General features: G+C 40.1%; 1 protein-coding gene and 2 long non-coding RNA genes across 4 annotated transcripts in view; 1 reads left to right on the top strand and 2 right to left on the bottom strand.

Moving 5' to 3' along the window:
* Palld (palladin, cytoskeletal associated protein) overlaps positions 1-15,436 on the bottom strand; it is a 387,847-nt gene that overhangs the window by 335,641 nt on the left and 36,770 nt on the right. The window lies entirely within an intron of this gene.
* LOC131894741 (uncharacterized) lies at positions 2,378-3,213 on the bottom strand. The gene is made up of 2 exons (XR_009374992.1): positions 3,100-3,213; positions 2,378-2,584 (listed from the first exon to the last, which is right to left on the bottom strand). It is a non-coding gene; the product is annotated as an uncharacterized LOC131894741 (long non-coding RNA).
* LOC131894742 (uncharacterized) lies at positions 2,518-14,367 on the top strand. Of its 2 annotated transcripts, none has more exons than XR_009374994.1 (2): positions 2,518-2,559; positions 14,212-14,367. It is a non-coding gene; the product is annotated as an uncharacterized LOC131894742 (long non-coding RNA). The 2 variants fall into 2 exon arrangements; XR_009374993.1 differs by lacking the exon at positions 2,518-2,559 and adding an exon at positions 5,514-5,642.

A 15,436-nucleotide genomic window follows, 5' to 3' on the forward strand; every position in this document is an offset into this window, starting at 1 on the left:
CTTGTGCAACTCCAGGGCTTCAGAAGAAAACAAATTGAAAACTCCACACCTTGGAAAAGAGGTTATACAAAGGAGGGTTGCCCAATTCCCTCGAGGCCTTGGTTGGCAGCTCACATTGCCTCAGATAATGATCCATTTTTTTATGATATTATTTGTTTTCTGTTTGTGATAGGGGTATAGCTGTATGTTAGGAGCGTGGTCGTGTAGACGTCAGAGGACGACTTACAGGAGTCCAGTCTTTTCTTTCATATAATTCCTGAGCAAGTGCCTTTATCTGCTGACAAAATGTAGTTTGTCCTTGAGGTGACCGTACCCTTGAACATTAATTTGATAGACATGTTAAAATAATTAACAGAAGGAAAACTCAAGGAAGAAAACTGACAAATAGTTTTATTTATGGTTTTCTGTGGGTTTCTCAGTTGAGATTTGTCTGTAATTGTAGAGATGGTTTAATGATGCCCCTTTTAGTATCTGTTGCTGGGCCTCCACAGGTCTTCATGGTCTTCAGTCCATCCAGAGAGGTCTTGAATGCAAAGGTCTCTGTAGGATCTGGCCCCTGATGGGGCTGCACATGCCTGTCATCTTCCCAGCTTCAGTGTATAGTGACAGGCACTCAAGGCATTTTTCTCTTCAAGATAAATGTGCTTTATCACTTTCCACTGACAGTGCATCATCCTCTGCCATTCTAGACCATTCTGTTTTCCAGAGCCAATGACTCATAAAAAACCATCCCAGTTATACCAGCATATCTGTGTGTATATGGATTTTTAAACTGAATAAATCCACACCTGTCTCCATAAAGGTTATCCAAGTGACATATACAAAACAAACAAAAACACAAACCAAATTTTTGTAAAAACGTATTTACAGCTTAAAACTCTATGACAGTGCAATTGGGTCTACCTCCCATAAAACGCATATTCTTACTACAGTACCCTGTGCTTGCAAGAACAGAACAGATAAATATGCATCTAAATTGGTTAATGAATTTCTTATCTGGTTCCCCAATAATGTGATTCCAGATATAGGTGAAGGTGGTTGGTTCGAGTCGCTTCACTTTAATCCTTTTTAATTCATTTGGACTGCTAAGAATAATCGCTTTCCCGCTATTTGCAGTGCTCGAGCTCCAATTTAGGCTACTTTTAAGCAAAGTTTCCAAAGAAATCTGTCTGGTTCAGATTATGTGTGAACCTGATACCAGAGGCTGAGGGGTAGTTTCAGATTGCAATGTCAACACGGTGTTCAGTTCTAGCACTTTGGAGCGTCTGTTTCCTTCTTAGCTGGCAGGGTTACTGGGTGAGCGGTTCCATTCTTAAAGGATTGAGTAAGGTGAGGGCTGTCATTGTGGAGAGCCAGTGCCCTCAAAGAATGTGAGCAGGTTCTCTTAGAGGTCACGTGCTTTATTCTGTATATCTGAACTATTCGGTTTCACAAGGTACAAACCTCATCATTCCTCTTCAGAAAGGGGTAACCCATAACCTGCTGCAATTCACGTTCACTGTGAAATTACCCCTGGGTTATCACACCCCTTCATTTTACCAAACAGGGTCCTTTTAAGTAATCGTAGGAAATAAATGGCGAGATGCATACATGATGCTACTTAGATATTATACAGACTCAAACATATTTCAGTGAGAGCTGGGTGAGATGCTCTGGTTTACACTTTACGTTCTTTCTGAGGCTCCATATTTCTCATAAATTATCCTTAGATCAGCACTGCAATAATGCTCTTCCATTTGAAATACGAACGTTTGAACTTGTTATCTTAAAGAAGTTCAGTGGTGTTTGGATTTTGATTTAATTCTATTTTCTGGTGGTGAGATCCAGTGTCAAGGTGCAGCTCTCATTTGTCCAGTTTCAGAACAAATAGTTCTGGCCTTATTTATCAGAAGGGTGAGGCCCATATCACATGCTCTAAACTTTCAGTGACAGCTTGCTTCCCCTTCATTGAAACTGCACTGAAATTTACCCTCTACACTCTTGCTGATTCCCAACTATTACACGTGCTTTTCATTTCAGAGACTACATACGCTAAGAGCCCCAGCAGACAAAGTAATAGCCAATATAGTGTGAAAGGCTTGGTAAGCCCAAATGTCCCAGGGTTCTTTCTGCACATTACTATTTTCTTCTCAGGAAAATATTTCTTGATAAAGACTTTGCAATTCCCTGTGAGTCAAAGGGGAAATTTCTAGCACCACATCAAATCTATAAGAAGGTATTTTAGAGCACATAAAACCATATGGGTAGTTCATATGCTCTGACCTAGTCCTGTAATAACCTCCAAGCCTGCTATTTCAATTGCCATGTGGAAAGTTACATTATAAAGTGAACCTTGCCTTTATGTAAACATAGAACAAAGACACACCTTAGCTAGGGCTTTACAACAAATGGCAGATCATTATTGCTTCCTTTGGTATTTCCTCTGCAGTGTTGATTATGATGAGATCCTGGCACCATGACAATGAACACCATTCCAAAGAAATTCCATTTTCACTGACGTAACAGGGAGCTAGAGTGGGGGGCTCCGCTGGCCTCCTTGTCAACTGAAGCACAAATATGGTAGGTACCCGGCAGCCATGAAGGTCTGAAATAGAGCCGCAGATGAGAGTATTTAAAAAAATAATTCAAACCTGTTTCAAGACTCTTGAGCCCTTTAGAGAATCAGGATGAGACAGAGGTAGTAAACAAAAAAGGGGAAGGAAAACTGATGAAAAGAATCCCTTACCATTCTATCACCAGTGAGATCTCCCATGCAAGGAGTGAGGAATAGGTGCTGCCTCCCAGTTACAACCGTAGAGATGAGGGAAGGACCAAGTACAGAGATCCGGACTTGGCCTTGCAAGGCTGGTAAGACTGATCTGTGCCTGAGAAAGCTGAAGTATAATGATGACTGAATTCTCTCTCTTTCAGAAAATTCCAAAAGGAAGTCTGAGTACTAACATCCAGGAATAAACTTTTACTTCCGTTATGTGGGCCCAGGGAAGATGACGTGTAAACGTAGGAAATGTAGAATGTTAGGGTAGATGCAACAGAACACCCTGGAGGGGTGGGGGAGAAGAGAGTGAGTTAGAACGGGGATGCTGGCGAAGAACAACTGACCTGCCAGTGATAAAGGACTCTCAGTGCCTCTGCCAGGCTAAGGGCGACTTGAGGACTGAGACTCGAAGGAGCCTACAAAAGCACTCAGTAAGATCCAGAGCTCGCGGGAGCCATTGTGAGCTCAGAGAAAGCAAAGCCACCCACTCAAACACTGTTCTGTCCCCTCACCTTCCTCCCCATCGCACTTCCTTGCGGGCAGGAAATGGGTGGACAAGAGGGAAGAGGCAGGAGGGGTGAGTCTCCTTGCCCTGGGCTGGCTTGCAGCCCCCACCACGTTCTCACTGGGGGAAGGAAGGCAGGGCCACCGATCTCAAAATGATAGGGTCTAGAATTACATGGGATTTGACCTTCTCGTTGGCGAAGGAGGTGGCTCCTGAGTCACAGTGAACATGGGACATCTTACTAAAGAGGGGCTTGTGTTTGTGGAGATTTTGCTTGTTAGAACACAGACCCTGGTTTCCTCCTCTCTCTCCCAGAAATCAGGCTGCCCATCCTTGCACTCTTTCTTTCTCTCTCCATAAAGTTGACAGGCAAAATGTGGTGTGGCCTGTGTTCTTTCTCCATTTGCAGCTGCAAGCTCAGCCCCACTGATGCCCAGCCCCCAAACAACCCTGAGTTATAGCTTAACATTGATTTAGTGTCTTCCAGCCTTGTGATAGGAACTCTCCCTGCATCCCAAACGTACAATAGAAACTCCCTTCGTATCATGAGCCTGAGGGTTCTGACTCTCCCATTTCTCTTTAAAGGGTCCCGTTGTGTATGCCAATGCTGTAATGCCCTAACTCTCCCCATGGAGTTCCCTGAAGGAGAACTTCCTTATGAACCTGCTCATCTTATAACACCACCATGGGACGAGGAAAGATCACTTCCATATATTCCAGTTACCCAAAGGAGACAGTAGCGGAGGACAATAGGCTGGGATTAGTTTCCTGCTTTGTCCTTCCTCTTTATGTCTAGAGTGAGTTAAAGGTTAGGACAACAGCTAAGGTTCAAATAAGAATTCATATAGAGAAATGTTGGAGTTCCAAGAGCAGTAGAGACTTCTGCCTTGGAACCCATTAGGACATCTTTGGATCCATGGAAGTCTACAGGACAAATGTACATTGAATGAATAGCTAGTGGAAACCTGAGTGGAGAATCAATGGTTTGTTTTTTTGTTTGTTTTTTCAAGACAGAGTTTCTCTGTAGCCCTGGCTGTTCTGGAATTTGCTCTGTAGACCAGGCTGGCCTCCAACTCATAGAGATCCACCTGCCTCTGGCTCCCAAGTGCTGGGCCTGGGAAATCAAATAGATTTTGATGCTTCCCTGGAGGGAGTGATTGCAGGTCCACTGTTCTGCTATTGGTTAATCTGCACATGGCAGGCACTCAGAGACTAAACAGAGCCACAAGCTTTGGACAGAATAGCCTTGCTTCCTTTCGGCTTCATGCCTCAGACATAAGGGAATGTGGGATACTCAACATACAATAGGCATGAAGGCCTCTGGCTGGCGCCCTGAAGATCTGATACCTCTCCTTGTGTCTCTCTCAGCACGAGTTTTATACTTTCCCATTTCCCCTTTATTTTATTTTATTGTTGTTAAGTTAGTTTAAAACAGAATATTAAAACTGATATTAACCGATATTCCTCACAAATACGACTGAATGGCTTAAAAGGACAGAATGGGGTAAAGTTCTTAAGACTGGCATAGGCAATGAATATTTTTGTTTAAAAAATATTTCTTAAAACATGGCATGGGTGTGGAGGTCAGAGGACAGTTTGTGGGACTCAGCTTTCTCCTTCCATCACGTGGGTATTGGAAACTGAACTCAGGTTTTTGGATTTAGTGTGACATATCTCTGGCCCTTTCTCAAAAATTCACATATTGATTTATTTTTAACTAATGTATTGTATACTTGAAAATATCTTGCTGTATTTTGTTTCATTATCTGGAATTTTACTTCCAAAGTCTCATTTTTGAGAAATTTAAAAAACAAAACAAAACTGTGACTATAAGAAGGAAAAAAACCAGTTCTTTTCTTTAACCTCTGTTTCCTATTTGGGGAGGTACTCCTAACATGAACTACTATTTATGAGAACACAGCATGTGTTAGGAACTATGCTGAGGGGCTGGCAAGAAGGCTCACTTAGTAAAAGCACTTACTGTCCATCCTCCCGGATGACCTGAGTCTGATCCCTGGGACCCACATGGTAGGAGGAGAAAATTGACTGTCTCACACTGTCCCCTGACCTTCAAATGTATGCATGTATGCACTGTCACACAACACCCCTTCTACACACACACACACACACACACACACACACACACACACACACGTAAATGCAGCCAAAAATTAAAAAAGTATGTATAATATAAAAATTACGCTGAGAGGTTAAGCATTTTTTCTGATCCATAGTGTTATCTTTTAAGATTGTTCTAAATACATCTTACAAGCACGAAATAGAGATTGAAGATGACTGAACAGGACACCTTAGGTGACATCACTTGCATCTGAGTCTTGGCTGGACAGGATCCATACCTCATCACAGCTGTACTCCCCAAATGTAAGCCTTTGGATAGACCGTGAATGAAGTGTCCAGCTGGGCCATGATATTGAACAACAGAGATGGATAATGAAGGTTAAAGCAACTGCCTTGCAGTGAACTGCATCTCTTGTCTGATCTGTTGCACTTGGCCAGTTCACTCAGAAAGAGAACAGCTGGTCACTATGGCCACCCCCTTCCCCTCTGGTTTAATTCTATGACAAAGGAGAGACAAGGATGATGGATCTGCTCATTTCAGATCCTGACTTCTAATAAACACCCAGAGTCAGATTTCTAAAAGAAATAGCTTCAACGCTGCTTTTGAAGAAACCAAGAGAACAACACATTTCCCCAGCGGTCCTCAGGTCTGCATACAGTGGTCCTACCCCTATAGGCAAATCCAGGCATCCTTCCCTTCTGCACATAAGAAGCTGGAAGTGGGTGTGGACTTTTTTAGTCTTTGGTCTTCTATAATTGCATCACATGGCCTTGGTTTCTATAGTTTTCTTTTCTACACTGTGTTCCCAACTACCATTAACATATACCCCCTTGGTTCTTATTGCTAGCATTTGGGACTCATAAATAAACAAACTTTTCTGTGAAAAACAAAAGAGGATGTCTTCATTAAAGGTAGATTTACATTCCATATTTTTATTTCAAACTTCATTAAAAGACTCTATTTCAGTAAAACAAACTAAAATAATAAACATTTTACTTCTTATTAACTAATTAAAAATACAGACATACGGGAGAGTTTCTCAGAGCTCAGCTGTTTAGAGGCAAAGATTGTTTCATTTTGGTGCATTTTCTTCCACCTGGAAGAAAGGGTATTTACTCCACTGAAACCACACTGATCAATAATATAGCAATGTGATAGGTTTATCCTTTAAAGATTACCAAGACTCTTCACATAACCAGAAAGCTGATAGTTCAGGTGGAGAGAGCTCAAAGATTAAGTTCTAGTATTTTTCTCAAGTCAGGTTCACTACTGAAATGAGATGAAAGCAAAATAGGAAAAATGTTTCTTTATATAAGAATTTTGAGGACATTTAAATTGCTTGCTTCTTAGTTAAAATTCCTTTACAATGTAATCAAGTGTACTGGAGAGATGGCTCTGTGGTTATGAGTACTCGCTGCTCTTCCAGAGGACCCAGGTTTACTTCCCAGTACCTACATGACAGCTCACAACCATTTGTAACTCTAGTTCCAGAGGATCTGACACCATCTTCTGGTCGCCATGAACACCAGGCATGCATGTAGTATATAGATATATTTGCAGGCAAAACAGCCATACATGTAAAATAAAATTAGTAAAATTTTAAATAAAAATTTACTTAGCTTTAAGCAATTTAATGTACTTATCAGGTCAGCATAACAGCCTGCTTCATAATATTGTTACTTTTATTTTAAACAATCAAGAATACCTTTATAAATAGATGTCATTCCTATGAGACATGACCACCCGTAGTGACAGAGTAATAGGTGACACAGATCTTTGAGTCTCTTGCTGTGGCTTTATGGCTTTACAGATTGCTCCAGATTAAAGTAGATGGAAAATATCATCACTGTAACATTGACAGACTCTATCCCCCCTCCCCCCCCCCCATGGTGGTGACCTGAAGACTAAGAAACAGAACAGGGAAAAGAGAGTGTGAAAGTGAGCTAGTGTTCTTAATCAATTAGAAGTTGGGAAGAAGTACTAGTATTGAGTTCTTAATGGGAAGAAAAAGTCACAGAAACAAACACAAGGTGGAAGAAATGGACTAATAACAACTATCTCTCACACATCCAATGCTTCACAAAGATCAATGGCCAGATGTTTCCTATCCCCATAAAAAGGAGCCAGTTGGCTTCCTCTGCAGCCTGGGGTGTTTTCTGCATTGGCCACGGACCTAGTGATGATGGACCATGTGCCAGGCACTGTGCTGGGAGTCGGGGGTATGGATCTAAAGGAAGAAATGAACAGTTCCAATCACCACTGTCATAAAAAATAGAAGTTCCTTCAACGGGAGAGTCTTCTCAAAATGTTAGGTTTCTGATTTGGCAAGTCAAGATAGCCAAGTGGGGAGGCAGCTTGGCATGTGGACAAAGCCACATTGGGTTCAGGAAAATAAGAATAATCTCCCTAAATAAAGCAGGCCAACTATTAAAACAAAACAAAACAAGCAACAACAACACACTGGGTTAGCATCCCTAATTTTTTTTTTATTTCAAAGTCCACAGTGGGAATTGCTCTTCAGAAACTTACAGTCTTCTTTATACAGCAACATCAAAAGTTCTCGCACGGGCCGATGTCACTTTTCTTTGGTGCCAACTCTTACAGACAGGTATTCTCTTAAGTATCCTGTTTCTTCCTTGTCTTTTGTCTTGAAGATGTCACCTATGAGTTGACACAGACATTTGCATTTTCAACCTTTTCAGTTGTTGGTCACATGCACTAATGATTCTCATAGGTGAGTTTTCTTCTCCCTCAGTGCGTTGTGTTTCCTTGTCCATCACTACCTTCTGTAGACTTCTTTTGGAGCCATTGTGAGGCTGTCTCTTTCCAGATTGGCTCTTCCCTCTCACAGACTCTTTGAGATTTTTCACGGGTGTGTTTTCTTCTCTTCTGTCTCTTTCCAGATTGGCTCTTCCCTCTCAGACTCTTTGAGATTTTTCACGGGTGTGTTTCCTTCTCTCCTCACATGGGCAGAAAGGCACAGGCTGTTAAGTAGATAATTCTTCACCTGCTGGATAACCTTAGATGAGTTCCTAATCGTCTCTGAGGCTGTTTTCATATCCTTAAGATGGACCAATTGTACTAGAGACTCACTCTTTCAGGGTGCTGTCTGCCTAAGTACACAGTGAATGTTTGCATTTAAAATATCTTTCAAGATCTCTATGTCTTTCTTACTATAGACACATTGTGGCTTTGTACCAGGTAGGATAGTGCTTCCAACCAGGAAAACTTGAGCCAAGGCTCTGATTGATTTCTTCTGGCCAGTTAGAATTCAGAGCCCAGAGACCCAATGGGTGGTATATGAAGCTCGCAGGGTCCAGGACTTCATCATCCTAGAGTGTCAGACTTCTTATAAACATATTACCTCATACTTACATTTATGTTCGCTTACCTCTTCCCCTCTCTAAAAGAAAACTCTTGGGGTTTCTCCCGTCTTTTTTTTTCTCCAATTTGATTCAGTATTGCATGACTTCAAAAACGTTGGAGTTATCTGTGAATTGGCAAAGTCACTTCCTATTTCCTCTTCTCAGTCATACTCCAGTATTACAGTCAGATGTTCCCACTAGTCACAGGACAGCGCTGTTAATTCTACTTGAGTAAGTATGGATTTGCTCTTGGTACCCCATCCACTGATAGGCAGCTCTAAGTCCACGATTCTCTGCCTTTTGTGGTTGTGGTTGCTGTCCCTCTTGTTTACAGAGGGTGTGGAGTGTGGCTAGTCACCTCCTAACCTAATTAAAACAAAATGAACTTATTTTGAAGACTGTCCAAGGCCTTTGAATGTCTCCGTAAATGCCTCCTGGGTTTTGTTTTTACCCTCCATAAAGAGTAGAGAATAAATTAGTTTGTCATTGCTATTAGTTTTTAATTAAATTTTCTCTAGCAATAAACGTGCAAAGCACTCAAGAATTCTACCACTTTCACACTCCAAACTTAAGACTCCCTGAGTGGCTGCCCAGTTTGAAACAAGACACAAAATGTGGCTAGCTGCTCCCTCACATTACTCTTGGATTGCCCCAAACTATTTAAATCATGGACAAAATACATCATTCAATAATTTACAAATGAGAAAATAAAAAATATTTTAAAATGCAATGAATATTCTAAAATTGCTAATAAACTAGGTTTATTATTAAATTATCCGAGTTTAAAATGTAAAGTATCCAATTCTACCACGAATGCATTACGTTGAGGTTTCTTCCTCAAACTGGAAGCCTTTTAGTCCTCATCTGAAAGGATCTCAGCTGAACTGCTCCTAAAAGCCTCAAAGCTTAAAAAGCCTAAAAGTCTCTAGTTCCTGGTTCTCACGCCTTATATAATACCTTTCTGCTTCCTGCCATCACTTCCTTGGGATTAAAGGCGTGTGTCTTTTCCAAGCAAAGACATGACATCTCAAGCCCTGGATTAAAGGTGTGTGCCACCATGCCTGGTCTGTATGTCTGTCTAGTGGTGACTGTTCTGTTTTTTGACCCCAGGTAAGTTTATTAGGGTGCACAATATATTGTGGGACACAATATCACCACAAACTTGGGAGTCTGAGGTAGGAAGATTGTGAGTTCAAGGTCAGCCTGGGCTACATAGCAGGGTCCTGTCTCAAAGGGACAAACATAAGCAGTAAGGACACAAATTATAATATATAACTTTGTCGATGGATTTGTGAAATGTCAAAATTGCTGAAGATATTAAGAACTTTGTAAAAGATTAATAATGATGTTGAAAACTTATCCACTAGTTGAAAATGTACAAAATTATCATTAGTGTCAGGATGGATTACTAGAAACCATTTCGCACAACATAATTTGTGCATAGGCAAAACATTATAGCTTAGCAAAATAATGTGGATTTGGAATAGAATATCAAACAACAATAAAACAAAATTAGGAATTAAAGAATTTAAAATAAGTGCCTGAGGAGAGACAAAACTACTGACCACTTTTTATAAGTGAAAATAATTTGCCCTTATAGTAACCATTTTGATTTTGGGTGTTCAAACTGACCAGTGGAGTTATACACGCATGTATCCTCATAGTGAACAATGCAAACAGAGAGGGTGGGTGGGTATTAGGTGTGGGCAGACCCTTCCAGGGACCTTTCAGAATCTTAGAAATATCTCTACTGGAAGTCTGACGAGTTCTAGAGATTTGTTATATTTTGTAATTTTTCCAAATCTACTAGCTTTCTCAATTCCAGCTGGTTTCTCTGAAAGTCCTTCAAAGCTTCACTCTGTTTATCCAGAGGAACACAGAACTGGAAGATATAAAATATTAGCAGACTGGTGCAGTGGGGATATCCTCATTGTTTTTGCATTGGATGGTGTTTGGAGAACTTAGCATTTTTCCTTTGTTTTATTTATTATTTTATTTTGATGAAAAGAAATCTGTGATTACAAATTGACTCAGACAAAGTGAAGTTCTCTCTTTTAAGTTAGAATTACTCCTGAATACCTCTTTTCTTCTCTTTGATTATATTCTATTTTCCACCCATTTCTAACTCTAGAACCATGTTTATCTAGATATTTGCTGATATTCAGAAATATACCCAGGGAAAAATGTACCTGGATTTATAACTCCTGTAGCTTTGTATTTGCTGTGACTAATGGCTAAATTGTTTATTAACCCAGATTCATTCTTTTTAGTTATGAAATCATTTTTGGAGGGGTGGAGGGGAAATAAATGAAAATAAAAGAGTACATAAGAAAGTGTTTGAAAATACTTAATTCCACATTAATTATTTATCAGTACTATTGTCAATGCCTTCATTTTGGGATAGATTTCATTGACTTTTATCAAAAGTTACTGTCAAATGTTCAAATATGCTTGGTTTCCTGTGGGTGAAGATTTGTTTTTAAAATATTCTCTCTCTCTCTCTCTCTCTCTCTCTCTCTCTCTCTCTCTCTCTCTCTCTCTCTCTCTCTCTCTCTCTCTCTGTCTCTGTCTCTCTCTCTGTGTCTCGCTCTTTCTCTCTCCCCCTCTCCCCCTCCTCCCTCTCTCTCCTCTCTTTTGCCCAGAAACCGATAATTATCTATCTATTTTGTTAGTTTGAGACAACTTTCTATGTGGCCTTGGCTGGCCTTAGATTTACTATTTACTACCATTCTCCATCTTCCTGCCTCAGTTTGCCAAGTGGTGATTTACTATTTACTACCATTCTCCATCTTCCTGCCTCAGTTTGCCAAGTGGTGATATACCACACCCATTGATGTTGCCTATTCTGAAACTTAATAACTACTAAATAACTATTTGAGGGATATCCTTAGTTTTTCATCTGTCAGCATAATATTGAAATAAATTGTGGGCTTGTGGGCTACCATTTCTCTTAAAATAAGACATGCCTTTTTAAAATAGTCATTGGGTGAAGTCTTAATAATGGGAAAAGATTCAATATAGGGTAAAATTTCAAGATACCCTGTTACTAGATGTTTGAAAAATTCAAAGAAATAAAGAGTGGGAAAATTAATTAGTTGATTTTAACAACATGCAATTACTTAGTTGATATCATATCAACAGTGAACATTTAAATATACAAATTGATGTCTCCACTTAGTGGATTTAGACTGTACAAACACCTCTATGGAGACATTTGATTTCAAAAAATTGTTTTGAATACCCACTAGTCAGGACATCTGTTTTCTGTCAATAACCTTTATACTTTTGGCTTGGATTCCATAACACTGAATCTCTCTTTGAGAGATGTGACACTGTGATCAATTGACAATTCTAATTATTAGAGTAATATCTTTGGAGGAGAAAATTCGTCATTAAAAACCCATGCTGCGTGGGTTTAATTTCATGGACTGTAAATGGCATTCTCATGGTTTAACTCACCAGCTTCTGTTTGTTCTCGATTACATTCTCCTCAGCTGTAATTGCAATTTTCATATTATTTATCACTGTTCCTAAATTACATGTAGCTACTTAACTTGAAGAATAAAAAAACTTAAGATAATTTTCAAGACATTTCAGAAAGAAAGTGTAGCACTGGCTTTTCTCCATAGAACTTTTGCATGCTTCATTTTTCAGATCATAGTGCCCACCGTGTACTATACATTGAGTTTTTCAGATGATGCCCATACCCCATGCAGACTGAGATGCTGGGGGATAAGAATCCTGCATCAGCACCTCTCCACCCTGCTCTTCTGAGACTCAACCTCTCTAGACCAAACTAGTCACTGGGAAGAGCTCAGTGCTTAGATCGTCTCAAACAAGTGCTTCTTTTCTCTGTATACACCCTTAGAAAAAATATAATCTGCTAAGAGTAGTAGAGATTTCTCCTGGTCCACAATCCCCTTTGTGTTATATGGAAATAATCTTTTCCCTACCTTTTCATCTGAGAGAGCAGAGACACACTCTCCTCCAATTCAAGTTGGAGTCATGAGAGTAAATATTGCCCTTTGCTGGTTGAAGTCTTCCCTTCCTTTCATCCTTCACAAAACAATCTGACAGACAGACAGACAAAAACCAATGGCTTTAGATGAGATCCTATGTCCTGTTCACTTGTCTCTGTTGAACACTTGGAGCGGTTGAGTCTGATGTATAGTAGTGTAGGCAGAAGTTTCTGTCCTGCCAGTTGCTCCCAAATAAACACACTGAGGCTTCATATTAATTACAAATGCTTGGCCAGTAACTCAGGCTTATTACTAACTACTTCTTACATTTTAAGTTAACGCATATTCCTTATCTACATTCTGCCACATCACAGTACCTTGCATGGTATGTTCACCCCCTGTTCCCTCTGTGTCTGCTGGTGACTCCCCAGCTCCACCCTTCTGTCTCCCAGTATTCTCAGTTTGACTCACCCCCCCCCAACCTTAACCTGTTCAGCTATTGGCCAGTCAGCTTCTTCATTAAACCAATCCAAGTGACAAATCTTCACAATGTACAAAAGGATCATTACACAGCATAATAGTGTTCAAAAAGCAAATAGTTCTAGTGGCTGGAGAGGTGGTTCACAGGTTAAAAACACATGCTGATCTTGTTGAAAACCTGAGTTTGGTTCTCAGCACCCACACTGGGCAGATCATAACTACCTATAACTCCTGCTCCAGGGGATCCAACACTCTCCTGTGGCCTCTGTGGGTATCTGCACACATACATACAAATAAAAGTGAATTATTTTTTAAAAGAAGCAAATGTTTGGTAATTGTATCAGCAGCTTCAAGGAAAGGAAAATTTCCTGGAAAGTCCATAGGTATTCATATTCATCATAACTTGTTCACATTGTTGTCCTGTGAGAACACAGGGAAGCTAAGCATGCTACAAATGTACCTAGGCATATCACTCAGCGTTCATAGTAATCTTAGGCAAGTTTGTCAGAGGTTTGTTTTAGAGAGATGGAGAGACTGGCAACCTGTGGATGGGCAGTTATCGCCAGATGATCAGATGTTCTCCTTCCACACCTTATAACCCCTGATAGGGAGAAGGCATATGACTTACACCTACAGCTGACCCAGGGATGAGAGAATCAGAACTCCAAAATATTTTAACAAGTTGGAAAACTGGCCAAGAAAGCCCAAAGATGACATTTAATAGGAAACAAAAAAGTTTTAGGTCTAGATTCAGTATTTTAAATTTCAAAGTAAAGATTGGGAGTGGATAGGGAAAGGGGACATTGATTATTCATGTGAAAAACATAGTCTGTGGCTGATATTCAGCACCAAAGGACACAATTACAAAATGCAAATAGAAGTGACTTTTATAGTGCTGTTGGAAATATAATGCATTTTAGGAAATGAGAGGGGTCATCTGTTCCTCTCTGTGCTGGAGGGAAACTGTTATCAGCTTTGTCTTGTAATAATTACATGTTTAATGGAACAATAACAAGCTTACACTTGTGTTTTACAAAGCTGACCAGGATTTTCCATCTGTCTGCTAGGGTGTCCATCATCCTAGACCTGGTAATTCCCAGACCTGTGGAAGCTGTGATGCTTGTGAGATACTCCAATGAACATTCAGAAGCTTAAATTACCATGGCAACTTATGACTCTAAGATCCTGCTTCAATAAATGAAAATGATAGTTCTTCCTCCTCACCCAAGGTTTGACTTTCTGAGGTTTCATATGTGTGCACCTGGAAATGACTGGTTGGCATCCTTTATATGCTCTCTACTCATATCAAATAGCAACATGGCCTGTAGCACGCTATTTGAAAACAAAGGCCAGCAGTAGATACAGGACCTCTTAGCTTCAGTCAGCTTTGCTTTCTGTGATTTCAGTTAGCTGTGGTCTACAAGAATCTGAAGATATTCAAAGAAAAATTCCAGAAATTAAAAAAAACAACAACAACATGTTTTAAATCACATGCTATTCTGAGTAGCAGGATGGAACCTTCTTCTCATTCTCTCCCACCTGTGAGAGAAACCATCATTTATCCAAAGTACTCACATGTCTATGCTACCCACCCTTGAGTCTCAGTGATGACATCAGTTAGATGTGTGACTCCAGCATTTGTGCTCAAATTAACCTTAGTTATTACCAACGGTAATACCAAAGTACAAGATTGGAAGGGCTTACAGCTCACACACACTGAAGACAAGACATAAAAAGTTATACCTACAGCACATGACAGGGTTTAGGATGGAAAAGGCATCACATTCGTGGGTGGAAGACACAAGCAGCAGACCTGCTCTAATTCACAGTTAGTACCAGGGATCATCAAGACTTTGTTGAGCAAAGGTCCCCTGAAGAAACTGACACCAAGCCATTTATTGCAAGGGGATAGTCACACAGATTCATGGAGGGATTTGGACTGGAAAATATTGTTTTTAATTATTGGAGACTGTTACAATTATTAACTGCCTTTTGCACTTAATTTATAAATTAAACTTTATAATTAGTAAATTATGTCTATGAAAAAAGTAGTGTATATAGGATTGGTGCTACCTGTCACTTTAGGTATCCTATGGGAGATCTTGGGCTGCATCCTCTGTGGGCAAGTGGGGTACCAAACAGTATCCTACAATAACTGTGCCTTGTCTACAGTCTGTGTGCACAGCTACTTCAGCTGCTTCTTCTGATCTGCAGAGAATGCCTCTTCTGTGTGCTAAGGAATTTCACATTCCACTCAGGGAGACAAGGAAGGTTTACAGAGCAGAAACAGTA

This window comes from Peromyscus eremicus, chromosome 17, assembly GCF_949786415.1.
Source record: "Peromyscus eremicus chromosome 17, PerEre_H2_v1, whole genome shotgun sequence".
In the NCBI taxonomy this organism is placed as follows: domain Eukaryota; kingdom Metazoa; phylum Chordata; class Mammalia; order Rodentia; family Cricetidae; genus Peromyscus; species Peromyscus eremicus.